Below are 14,238 nucleotides of genomic sequence, written 5' to 3' on the forward strand. Positions count from 1 at the left end.
ACTAAATAACTTGATATTAGATTCAGATTACTACTCTCTCAGTGATTCTAGGATGGGTTAACCACTGAGACCTTAAGTATATTGCATATGAGAAAATAAGTGTTGCATTAGCAAAGTATAACATTGATAGTTTTTTTAACGCTAGAATTTTTCCAGTTCAGAGTTGCTGCCTCATGACAAAAATATTCTTCCAAGTTTAAAAGATTTAAGTACATCTTTACACATCTAACAATATTAAACATAAACACACACTCTCTCCCTGTCTCTGTGTCACTCTCTCTATATATCAGACAAATTGAATAGTTTAGCCATCCCTGTATTTGCAGATTCCCCCCTTACCCATTTAAGACAGTTTGAAATGATCACATTTCATTTAGTAGATTTTGATGATCCAACCCTCACAAATTATATATTGTATCAACTTGATCAACCTTATAAACTGGATACTAAAAAACAATTGTCATTAATCAAGGAACTCTGTTGATTGACTTTGTAAATAACTCTAACTTAAGATTACATCATTCTACAATAGCAAATTTTATATGTCCATATTTGGTTACATGTTGTGACTATATATATATATATATATATATATATATATTACTTTTAAGAATACAATTTTAATCTGAGTGGAAATAAATAAAATAAAGACTAAAGAGACAATTCAGATCAATAAACCTAACAGCTGATAATTTGAAGATAAAAAAAATTGACAAAGCTTTAGCTAGACTCACCAAAAACCAGAGAGAGGGAGAGGAAAGTCAGAAATGAATGAGAAGCTACAACTAACACCACAGAAATAAAGGATCATAAGAGAATACTATGAACATTTAAATGCCAAGAAATTGGACAACCCAGAAGAAATCAATAAATTCCTAAAAATTTACAATCTTCCAAGACTGAATCTTGATGAAATAGGAAATTTGATAGACCAATTACTAGTAAGGAGATTGAATCAGTAATAAAAAGCTTCCCGGCATACAAAAGTCCAGAAGGATATAGCTTCACAGTTGAATTCTACCAGATACTCAAAGAAAATATAATATCTTTTTTTTTCTCAAAATCTTCCAAAAACCTAAGGAGGAGGAAAAGCTTCAAACACATTTCTGAGGCCAGCATTACCTCAATACCAAAACCAGTCAAGGACAATATACAGAAAAAGTAAATTACAGGTCAAAGTACCTGATGAACATAGATTAAACTCCTCAACAAAATAAGGCAAAACAAACTAAAAAACACATTAAAAGAATCACATGTTATGACCAAGTGGAATTTATGGTTCAACACCTACAAAACAATCAACATGACACACAACATGGACCAAATGACAGATAAAAATCATATAATCTTAATAGATGCAAAGAAGCTTTTAAAAATTCAACATCAATTTATGATAAAAAATCTCAACACAGTGGGTGTAGATGTACTATAGCTAACAGAATAAAGGCCATATATGGCGATCCATAGCTAATATCTTATTCAATAGAGTAAAGCTGAAAGCTTTTCTTGGATCAAGAACAAGACAAGGATGCATACTTTCCCCACTTTTGTTCAACATAGTGTTGGAAATCCTGACCACAGCAATCAGACAAGAAGAAAGATAAACAAAAGGCAGACACATTAGAAAGAAAAAAGTAAAACTGTCACTATTTGCAGATGGATTATACTATATATAGAAAATCCTAAAGACTCCACCAAAACTACTCCACTATTATAACTAATAAATGAGTTCAGTGAAGGTGCAGAAGATAAAATTAATATACAAAAATGTGTTGCATTTCTATACATCAATAATGAAGTTGTAGAAAAATAAATCATGAAAAATCCCATGTACAATTGCATCAAAAAAAAATAATAATAAAGTACCTAGGGATGAATTTAACCAAAGAGGTAAAAGGACTGTACATTGAAAATTTTGACATTGATGATAGAAACTGAAGACAAAGGACAGCCTGGGTGGCTCAGTGGTTTAGCGCTGCCTTCAGCCCAGGGCATGTGCCTGGAGTGCCGGGATGGAGTCCCGCGTTAGACTTCCTGCATGCAGCCTGCTTCTCCCTCTGTCCGTCTCTCTCTCTCTCTCTCTCTCTCTCTCTCTCTCTCTCTCTCTCTGTGTGTGTGTGTGTGTGTGTGTCTCATGAATAAATAAATTAAATTAAAAAAAAAAAAGAAACTGAAGACAAAGGTAAATGGTAAGATATTCCATGATCAAAAATTGGAATAATCAGTATTGACGGGGGAGGGGCGAGATGGCGGAAGAGTAGGGACCCCAAGTCAACTGTCCCCACCAAATTACCTAGATAACCTTCAAATCATCCTGAAAATCTATGAATTCGGCCTGAGATTTAAAGACAGAACAGCTGGAATGCTACACTGAGAAGACTTCACGCTTCTATCAAGGTAGGAAGACGGGGGAAAAGAAATAAAGGAACAAAAGGCCTCCGAGGGGGAGGGGCCCCGCGAGGAGCCGGGCTGAGGCCGGGGCTAGTGTCCCCAGGACAGGAGAGCCCCGTCCCGGAGGAGCAGGAGCTGCACCAACCTTCCCGGGCTGAACAAGGCCTCCCAGGGAGTTAGAGCAGGACCCAGGAGGGTGGGGATGCCCTCGGGCTCCCTGGGACACTAACAGACACCTGCGCCCCGGGAGGAGAGTGCACCGAGCTCCCTAAGGGCTGCAGCCCGCACGGCGGGGCCCTGAGCAGCTCGGAGGGGCTCGGGCGGCGGCTCCGCGCGGAGGGGGCTGTGGGGCGGGAGCGCGAATCCAACAGCGCAGGCCCCGGAGCACTGGGCGCCGGGACACAGCCCAGGATCCGGCCTCCCCTGGGACAGGCAGAGGCCAGGAGGGCCCAGGACAGCGAGGACGCTCCTGCCCTGAGCTGAGCAGATCCGCGGCCCCGCCCCGGAGCCTCCAGGCCCTGCAGACGCCGAGCTCTGGAGCTACTGCGGGAGCTGACTCCAGGGCTGCAGAGCTGGCCCCGCCACTGCGGTTGTTCCTCCTGGGGCCTCACGGGGTAAACAACCCCCACTGAGCCCTGCAGCAGGCAGGGGCAGAGCAGCTCCCCCAAGTGCTGACACCTGAAAATCAGCACAACAGGCCCCTCCCCCAGAAGACCAGCTAGAAGGACAAGTTCCAGGGGAAGTCAGGGGACTTAAAGTATACAGAATCAGAAGATACTCCCCTGTGGTTTTTTTTTTGTTTTGTTTTTTTTTTTTTTTCTTTCTTATTTATTTGCTTCCCCCACCCTTTTTTTCTTTCTCTTTTTCTTCTCTTTTTTTCTTTTTTTTCCTTTTTTCTTTTTCTCTTTTCTTTCCTTCTTTCTCTCCTCTCTTTTTCTCCTTTTCCCAATACAAATTGTTTTTGGCCACTCTGCACTAAGCAAAATGACTAAAAGGAAAACCTCACCTCAAAAGGAAGAATCAGAAACAGTCCTCTCTCCCACAGAGTTACCAAATTTGGATTACAATTCAATATCAGAAAGCCAATTCTGAAGCACTATTATACAGCTACTGTTGGCTCTAGAAAAAAAGCATAAAAGGCTCAAGAGACTTCATGACTGCAGAATTTAGAGTTAATCAGGCAGAAATTAACATCAATTGAATGAGATGCAATCCAAACTAGAAGTCCTAACAAGGAGGGTTAACGAGGTGGAAGAACGAGCGAGTGACATAGAAGACAAGTTGATGGCAAAGAGGGAAACTGAGGAAAAAAGAGACAAATAATTAAAAGACCATGAGGATAGATTAAGGGAAATAAATGACAGCCTGAGGAAGAAAAACCTATGTATAATAGGGCTTCCCCAGGGCGCCAAAAGGGACAGAGGTCCAGAATGTGTATTTGAACAAATCATAGCTGGAAACTTTCCTAATCTGGAAAAGGAAACAGGCATTCAGATCCAGGAAATAGAGATATTCCCACCCAAAAAATTAATAAAAACCGTTCAACACGTCGACATTTAATAGTTAAGCTTGCAAATTCCAAAGATAAAGAGAAGATCCTTAAAGCAGCAAGAGACAAGAAATCCCTGACTTTTATGGGGAGGAGTATTAGGGTAACAGCAGACCTCTCCACAGAGACCTGGCAGGACAGAAAGGGCTGGCAGGATATATTCAGGGTCCTAAATGAGAAGAACATGCAACCAAGAATACTTTATCCAGCAAGGTTCTCATTCAAAATGGAAGGAGAGATAAAGAGCTTCCAAGACAGGCAGGAACTGAAAGAATATGTGACCTCCAAACCAGCTCTGCAAGAAATTTTAAGGGGGACTCTTAAAATTCCCCTTTAAGAAGAAGTCCAGTGGAACACTCCACAAAAACAAGGACTGAATAGATATCATGAAGACACTAAACTCATATCTTTCAATAGTAACTCTCAACATCAACGGGCTTAATGACCCCATCAAAAGGCGGAGGGTTTCAGACTGGATAAAAAAGCAGGAGCCATCTATTTGCTGTCTACAAGAGACTCATTTTAGACACAAGGTCACCTACAGTCTGAAAATAAAAGGTTGGAGAACCATTTACCATTCAAATGGTCCTCAAAAGAAAGCAAGGGTAGCCATCCATATATCAGATAAACTAAAATTTATCCTGAAGACTGTAGTGAGAGATGAAGAGGGACACTATATCATACTTAAAGGATCTATCCAACAAGAGGACTTAACGATCCTCAATATATATGCCCCAAATGTGGGAGCTGCCAAATATATCAATTAATAACGAAAGTTAAGACATACTTAGATAATCATACACTTATACGTGGTGACTTCAATCTAGTGCTTTCTACACTCCATAGGTCTTCTAAACACAACATCTCCAAAGAAACGAGAGCTTTATTTTATTTTATTTTATTTTTTGAAACGAGAGCTTTAAATGATACACTGGACCAGATGGATTTCACAGATATCTACAGAACTTTACATCCAAACTCAACTGAATACACATTCTTCTCAAGTGCACATGGAACTTTCTCCAGAATAGACCACATACTGGGTCACAAATCGGGTCTGAACCGATACCAAAAGATTGGGATCGGCCCCTGAATATTCTCAGACCATAATGCCTTGAAATTAGAACTAAATCACAACAAGAAGTTTGGAAGGACTTCAAACACGTGGAGGTTAAGGACCATCCTGCTAAAAGATGAAAGGGTCAACCAGGAAATTAAGGAAGAATTAAAAAGATTCATGGAAACTAATGAGAATGAAGATACAACCATTCAAAATCTTTGGGATACAGCAAAAGCAGTCCTGAGGGGGAAATACATCGCAAAACAAGCATCCATTCAAAAACTGGAAAGAACTCAAATACAAAAGCTAACCTTACACATAAAGGAGCTAGAGAAAAAAAACAGCAAATAGATCCTACACCCAGCAGAAGAAGAGAGTTAATTAAGATTCAAACAGAGCTAAACAAAATCGAGACCAGAAGAACTGCGGAACAGATCAACAGAACCAGGAGTTGGTTCTTTGAAAGAATTAATAAGATAGATAAACCATTAGCCAACCTTATTAAAAAGAAGAGAGAAGACTCAAATTAATAAAATCATGAATGAGAAAGGAGAGATCACTACCAACACCAAGAAATACAAACGATTTTAAAAACACATTATGAACAGCTCTATGCCAATAAATTAGGCAATCTAGAAGAAATGACGCATTGCTTGAAAGCCACCAACTACCAAAACTGGAACAGGAAGAAATAGAAAACCTGAACAGGCCAATAACCAGGGAGGAAATTGAAGCAGACATCAAAAACCTCCCAAGACACAAGAGTCCAGGGCCAGATGGCTTCCCTGGGGAATTCCATCAAACGTTTAAAGAAGAAACCATACCTATTCTACTAAAGCTGTTCGAAAAGATAGAAAGAGATGGAGTACTTCCAAATTCATTCTATGAGGCCAGCATCACCTTAATTCCAAAACCAGACAAAGACCCCACCAAAAAGGAGAATTACAGACCAATATCCCTGATGAACATGGATGCAAAAATTCTCAACAAGATACTAGCCAATAGAATCCAACAGTACATTAAGAAAATTATTCACCATGACCAAGTAGGATTTATTCCCGGGACACAAGGCTGGTTCAACACTCGTAAAACAATCAATGTGATTCATCATATGAACAAGAGAAAAACCAAGAACCATATGATCCTCTCATTAGATGCAGAGAAAGAGCAGAGTGAGGGTCAAACTATCAGCACTTAGCAAAGTGATTGAGCATTTGACAAAATACAGCATCTATTCCTGATCAAAACTCTTCAGAATTAGGGATAGAGGAAACATTCCTCAACATCTTAAAAGCCATCTACAAAAAGCCCACAGCAAATATCATTCTCAATGGGGAAGCACTGTGAGCCTTTCCCCTAAGATCAGGAACAAGACAGGGATGTCCACTCTCACCCCTGCTATTCAACATAGTACTGGAAGTCCTAGCCTCAGCAATCAGACAACAGAAAGGCATTAAAGGCATTCAATTTAGCAAAGAAAAAGTCAAACTCTCCCTCTTCGCTGATGACATGATACTCTACATAGAAAACCCAAAAGACTCCACCCCAAGATTGCTAGAACTCATACAGCAATTTGGCAGTGGCAGGATACAAAATCAATGCCCAGAAGTCAGTGGTATTTCTATACACTAACAATGAGACTGAAGAAAGGGAAAGAAATTAAGGAGTCAATCCCATTTACAATTGCACCCAAAAGCATAAGATACCTAGGAATAAACCTAACCAAAGAGGCAAAGGATCTATACCCTAAAAACTATAGAACACTTCTGAAAGAAATTGAGGAAGACACAAAGAGATGGAAAAATATTCCATGCTCATGGATTGGCAGAATTAATATTGTGAAAATGTCAATGTTACCCAGGGCAATTTACACGTTTAATGCAATCCCTATCAAAATACCATGGACTTTCTTCAGAGAGTTAGAACAAATTGTTTTAAAATTTGTGTGGAATCACTAAAGACCTGGAATAGCCAGCGGAATTTTAAAAAAGAAAACCAGAGCTGGGGGCATCACAATGCCGGATTTCAGGTTGTACTACAAAGCTGTGGTCATCAAGACAGTGTGGTACTGGCACAAAAACAGACACATAGATCAATGGAACAGAATAGAGAATCCATAAGTGGACCCTCAACTTTATGGTCAACTAATATTCGACAAAGGAGGAAAGACTATCCACTGGAAGAAAGACAGTCTCTTCAATAAATGGTGGTGGGGAAATTGCACATCCACATGCAGAAGAATGAAACTAGACCACTCTCTTGCACCATACACAAAGATAAACTCAAAATGGATGAAAGATCTAAATGTGAGACAAGATTCCATCAAAATCCTAGAGGAGAACACGGGCAACACCCTTTTTGAACTCGGCCACAGTAACTTCTTGCAAGATACATCCACGAAGGCAAAAGAAACAAAAGCAAAAATGAACTATTGGGACTTCATCAAGATAAGAAACTTTTGCACAGCAAAGGATACAGTCAACAAAACTAAAAGACAACCTACAGAATGGGAGAAGATATTTGCAATTGACGCATCAGATAAAGGGCTAGTTTCCAAGATCTATAAAGAACTTATTAAACTCAACAGCAAAGAAACAAACAATCCAATCATGAAATGGGCAAAAGACATGAAGAGAAATCTCACAGAGGAAGACATAGACATGGCCAACATGCACATGAGAAAATGCTCCGCATCACTTGCCATCAGGGAAATGCAAATCAAAACCACAACGAGATACCACCTCACACCAGTGAGAATGGGTAAATTTAACAAGGCAGGAAACCACAAATGTTGGAGAGGATGCGGAGAAAAGGGAACCCTCTTACACTGTTGGTGAGAATGTGAAATGGTGCAGCCCCTCTAGAAAACTGTGTGGAGGTTCCTCAAAGAGTTAAAAATAGACGTGTCTTACGACCCAGCAATTGCACTGCTGGGGATTTTCCCCAAAGATACAGATGCAATGAAACGCCGGGACACCTCACCCCGATGTTTCTAGCAGCAATGTCCACAATAGCCAAACTGTGGAAGGAGCCTCGGTGTCCATCAAAAGATGAATGGATAAAGAAGATGTGGTTTATGTATACAATGGAATATTACTCAGCCGTTAGAAATGACCAATATCCACCATTTGCTTCGACGTTGGTGGAACTGGAGGATATTATGCTGAGTGAAATAAGTCAATCGGAGGACAAACATTATATGGTCTCATTCATTTGGAGAATATAAATAATAGTGAAAGGGAATAGAAGGGAAGGGAGAAGAAATGGGTAGGAAATTCAGAAAGGGAGACAGAACATAAAGACTCCTAACTCTGGGAAACGAACTAGGGGTGGTGGAAGGGGAGGAGAGTGGGGTGAATGGGTGACGGGCACTGAGGGGGGCACTCGACAGGATGAGCACTGGGTGTTATTCTGTATGTTGGCAAATTGAACACCAATAAAAAATAAATTTATTATTAAAAAAATTAGTATTGAAAAATTTCTATACTATCCATAGCAATCAACAGATTCAATGAAATCTCTATCAAAAATTCCAATGACAGTTTTTCACAGAACTAAAACAACAACTCTAAAATTTGTATACAACCACAAAAGACCCAAAACGACCCAGAACAATCCTGAGACAGAGGAACAAAGCTAGAGGTATCATGGTCCCTGATTTCAAACTATACTATATATATAATCAAAACAATATGGTACTGGCATAAGAACAGAAATAGACACACAGATAATAAATGCACCATTGTGCATTTAGAATAAAGAGCACAGATATAAATGACCCTATGTGTGGTCAATTAATATATAACAAAATAGCCATGAATATGTAATGGATGAAGGACTCTTCTTAAAAGTCTCTTCAATAATGGTATTCAATAAATGATACTAACAACTACATGCAAAAGAACGGCACTCAGACACTATCTTACATCATAAGCAAAAATTAACTAAAGTGTACAAAAATTAACTAAAGTGGATTAAAAACTTGAATATAAGACCCAAAATTCTACAACTTCTAGAAAAAAGTAGAGGGGGCAAGCTACTTGATATCAGTCTTAGCAATAATTTTTGATCTGACACCAAAGACAAGGGAGACAAAAGCAAAATTAAACAAATGGGAACACATTAAACTAAATAGCTTCTGCACAATAAAGGAAATCATCAACAAAATGAAATGGCAACCTACTGAATGGGAGAAGATATTAGAAAATCATATATCTGATAAGGGGTTAATATCCAACATACATAAAGAACTTATATAACTCAGTATCAAAAAAATCTGATCACAAATAGGCAGATGGTCTAAACGTTTTTCCAAAAACATATAGATGGCAAACAGGCACATGAAAATATGGGCAGCATCACTAATCATCAGGGAAATGCAAATCAAATCCACAATGAGATTATCACCTCACACTTGTCAGAACAGCTAAAGACAAGAAATAAGTGTTGGTGAAGATTTATGGGAAAAAGGAAGCTTTATGAACAATTGGTGAAAATGTAAACTGGTGCAACCACTATGGAAAACAGTATAATGTTTCCTCAAAAAATTAAAAATACAACTACCATATGATCTAGCAATTCTACTACTTAGTATTTATCAAAGGAAAACAGAGATACTAATTTGAAAAGATATATACACTCTTATGTTCACTGAAGCATTATTTACAATAGGCATGATATGGAAACATCAGCATCCAAGGTTGGATGAATGGATAAAGAAAATGAGGTGTGTATGTGCATACACAGACATGTACACACACACACACACACACACACACAATGGAATACCACTAAGCCATAAGAAAGAATGACATTTTGCCATTTGTGATAACATAGATGGACCCTGAGGGTATTATGCTAAGTGAGGTAAGGAAGATAAAGACAAATACCTCATGATTTCACCTATGTGTGGAGTTTAAAAAACAAAACAAAGAAAACAAAATCCAGACACATAAATATAGAGAACAGATCGGTCTTTGTCAGGGGTAGGGGTAGAAATAGGTGAAGAGAATTAAATAGTAGAATCTTTCAGCTATAAAATAATCATTTAAATGTAATGTATAGCATGGGTACACAGTATAACACTGCATTAACTTGCAAGATGGCAGATGGTAACTGGACCTATTATAGTTACCAATTCCTAAGGTGTACAAATGTAAATCACTATGTTGTACACTTGACACTAATATAATATTGTATGCCAATTATATTTTAAAAAATAGACTGTAAAAAAAGTACAACTTTAAACACCATGATATTTAGAAAAATCTATCAAATATTTTTTCTCGACATAATGGTTAGAATGTTAATAGGTTCTGATATATATGTAAGATTTATTGATCATTAATAAGCTATTTTATTATTTTAATCATTTTTCAACAGTGAACAAAATTGGACAACTAAAGTAATGAAGAATTAAGGATATATAAGCATAAAACAATTTTGTTTCAACTTACTATAAAATTTTACTACTTGTATTGTCTTGAACAAATTATATATATCCCCTGTGTGCTACAGTTTCACCTTCCAGGGATACTATAAGAATCTACTACATTGAGTTGTAATAAAAATTAAATAATAAAATTTTGCAAAACTTTCAAATAGTAGCTTATATTTAATATAAAGCTGATCTTTAATTTTTTAACTTTAAAATTAAAAAAAAAAAAACTATCAGCACATCAAATCACTATGCAATGCCCTAATGATAGCTAGGCTATCACTTGTTCAGAGTACAACTGTTCCTTAAACATTATCCTAATCTTACATTTCCAACATTATTATAAGATTTCTGAGAACAAATACGTTGTTTTCAAAATGTCTTATATATGTCCTACAGTGGGCAATATAATGCTGGTAAAGCAAATGTTTAATGACTTCTTATTGAAACTACATTTTTATATATTTGAAAATTAACAGTGGGTCTTTTCTACTCTTACTTTTCTAAAAATGATACATCTCTAAGCAATTTCTAAATAATATGATTTAGTATATGCTTTATTAAGGAAAATATTTTTAATATAATAACTGTACAAAAGTATTAAATACAATTAATAAAACATAAAGCCATGTTTAATGAGAAAATTCAAAGATGGAATTGTTAAGCTATCACTGAGTTTCTAGGAAACAATAAAATACATTTATTATTTTTGTAGCTTTATTGAGGTATAGTTAATACAAAAAATTTTAAAACTTAGTATATACATTTTGATGCTATTGAACATATACATATACTCATGATACTCACTACGATGAGAGTAGTAAATACATCTAACACCACCAAAAAGTTTCTGGCTCCACTTATTTGTGTGTGTGTGTGTGTGTGTGTGTGTGTGTGTGTGTGTGTGTAAGAACACTTAACATGAGATATATCCTCCTGACAAGATTTTAATTGTACAATACCATATTATTCATTTATCTTTGATGAGTACACATAGCATTAACAGCTAGAACTTGGAAATAATTATCTTATGAAACAGCTTTGAAAAGTAATATAAGATTTTCCAAGGACTAAAAAGTACTAATACTAAAAATATATATGAAGTCTCACTCTCACTTCCAGCCAAGAGAAGTCTCAGGGACCAAATTTAACAATCCAGCAAAACAACTAAAAGCTGAGCAAGATATATGAAACAATAGTTCTTAAATTTTTTGACATCAGAATACAAAGGACAGTGATATCTAAGGAACAAGAAACAAACAAGGTAAGTCCAACAATTGTCCTACCCTACAGCCTAAAGAACATTTCTAGACCATGGTAAAGGACAGGAGACTGTAAGACATTCCAGAATAATCCCAAAGTACTTGTCATGATGTAGTCAGCAGAGTTCTCATTAGTGCATGTGTGTTAGTACACTGTCTAAAACTGGAGAAAGAAACCCATGAAAGTTGTAGGTGTATCATCCACCAAGGTTTACTTAAGGTTGAGGCTATTGGCTATTCTTAATACCAAAATAGAAAACCTTATAATACGGCATTAATTACTTAGAACAATTTGCAAAAGAAAAACAACCTTGAAAAAATATATTAGAAACTACTCAAAATTAAACACATAGAAAAAAATAAATTAAAAGATAGAGCATTAGTAACTCATGGGAAAACAAAGAAATCTGTACTTGTGTAGTTAGAATCCACAAAGAAAGGAGAAACAGTGCTATCTGTTCCTGGAATTTGAGGCATCAGCAGGTAGGCATCATGGATTAGGTAATGTAGTTCATTGAGCCAAGTTGGCAGTTTGCGAAGGATTAAATTCAGTTGGTTAATAAATCTACTAAACCTGACAGAAAAGAATTCCAGAAGATTGCCATGGCAACAGCAATATAATGTGCTATAATGGGAATCATTGGCTTTTTTTTTTGTGAAATTGATCTATATCCCTATCAATAACATCATTGTTGGTGGCTGAACACTCCTTTACAAGTTTTTCATCTTGGGAATTAGTGAACAAGTGAGGATTTAAGAAGTTCATGAAGTAAAAATTTGCCTATATGTTTTGTGTTTGTTTTGTTTTCTTCCAAGATATTTTGTATTTCTTCATTTAAATAATTTCAAAAAAGGAGCAGAAAAATATAATGGTTCTTTTTTATTCCTGAATTTGATGAAAACTATAAACCTGTAGATTCAAAAACCTTAACAAACCCCAAGCATAAGAGATATGCAAAGAATCAGACCAAGGCACATTATAAACAAATGGGTTAAAACTAAGGAAAAGGAGAACATCTTAATAGCAGCTAAAGGAGGGAGAAAAAACATGATATACAGAGGAACAAAGATAAAGAGCAAACTGATTTAATATCAGAAACAATGCAAGCCAGAAGACATGGATCAACATTTTTAAAGCACTGACAAATAAATTGTCAACTAATGATTTTCTTACCCAGAAAATAACATTCAAATACAAAACTAAAATCAAGACATTACATAAAAAATATATAAAATCAATCACTAGGCAGACCTTCATGTATAAAGAGAATGATCCAAATGTAAATATGGATTGGTACAAGTGAATGAACAGCCTTAGGAATGAAAAATATGTGAATAAATGTAGCACATTTTTCCTATTAAAGGTCTTTAAAACATTGACTATTTAAAGACAAAAATTATGATATAGTGTGAGGTTGTTCTATCCAGAAGTAAAATATATGGCAACAATAACACACAAGCCATGGGAGGAAAAAATGGGGGAACAGTGATTTCAAATTCCTCTACTATTTTACTTATTTATTTTTAAAGATTTTATTTATTTATTCATGAGATACAGAGAGAGAGGCAGAGACACAGGCAGAGGGAGAAGCAGGCTCCCTACAGGGAGCTCTATGCGGGTGAGGAGGGGACCTTGATCCCCAGATGGGGATCACACCCTGAGCCGAAGGCAAACGCTGAATCTGAGCCACCCAGGCATCCCGATTTCCTCTACTATTTTAATGTGGTGTAGTATCATTTGATGGTAGACCCTGACAAGTTAAATATAAATACTATAAATCCTAAAGCAACCTCTAAAATAATACAACAAAGTCAATAAATAAGTCAACCAAAAGGCTAAAAGAATCAAAAACAAATCCTCAGTTAATCCAAAAGGAAGCAAAGAAAGGGAACAAAGAACATCAGACAGAAAAGAAATAGCAGGATGTTAGACTTAAATTCAACGATATCAGAACCACTTTAAATATAAATGATCTTCACCAAATTAAAAGATAGAGACATTGAGATTGGATTAAGATTTTTAAAAAGCAACATCCAATGATATGTTGACTGTAAGTCATGCACTTTATTTTTTTTAAGATTTTATTTATTTATTCATGAGAGACAGAGAGAGAGGGGCAGAGACACAGGCAGAGGGAGAAGCAGGCTCCATGCGGGGAACCTGATGCAGGACTTGATCCCAGAATCCTGGGATCACAACCTGAGCCAAAGTTAGACGCTCAACCACTAAGCCAGCCAGGCATTCCAAGACATACACTTTATTTATTTATTTATTTATTTATTTATTTATTTATTTATTTATTTATGAGACACATACACAGGGAGAAAGAGAGAGAGAGAGAGAGAGAGAGAGAGAGAGAGAGAGGCAGAGACACAGGCAGAGGGAGAAGCAGGCTCCATGCAGGGAGCCCGAAGCGGGACTCGATCCTGGGACTCCAGGATCACGCCCTGGGCCGAAGGCAGGTGCTAAACCCGTGAGCCACCCAGGGATCCCCAAGACATAAACTTTAAACACAATATACAAATACATTACAATAAA

General features: G+C 36.9%; 1 protein-coding gene and 1 pseudogene across 1 annotated transcript in view; one reads left to right on the plus strand and one right to left on the minus strand.

The window, feature by feature from the left end:
• The window catches only part of GRID2 (glutamate ionotropic receptor delta type subunit 2), a 1,428,782-nt gene that overhangs the window by 1,257,859 nt on the left and 156,685 nt on the right, over window positions 1-14,238 (minus strand). The window lies entirely within an intron of this gene.
• LOC129501934 (protein transport protein Sec61 subunit gamma-like) lies at window positions 12,192-12,402 on the plus strand (annotated as a pseudogene).

Source organism: Nyctereutes procyonoides, unplaced genomic scaffold, assembly GCF_905146905.1.
Source record: "Nyctereutes procyonoides isolate TBG_1078 unplaced genomic scaffold, NYPRO_anot_genome, whole genome shotgun sequence".
NCBI classification, from domain to species: Eukaryota; Metazoa; Chordata; class Mammalia; order Carnivora; family Canidae; genus Nyctereutes; species Nyctereutes procyonoides.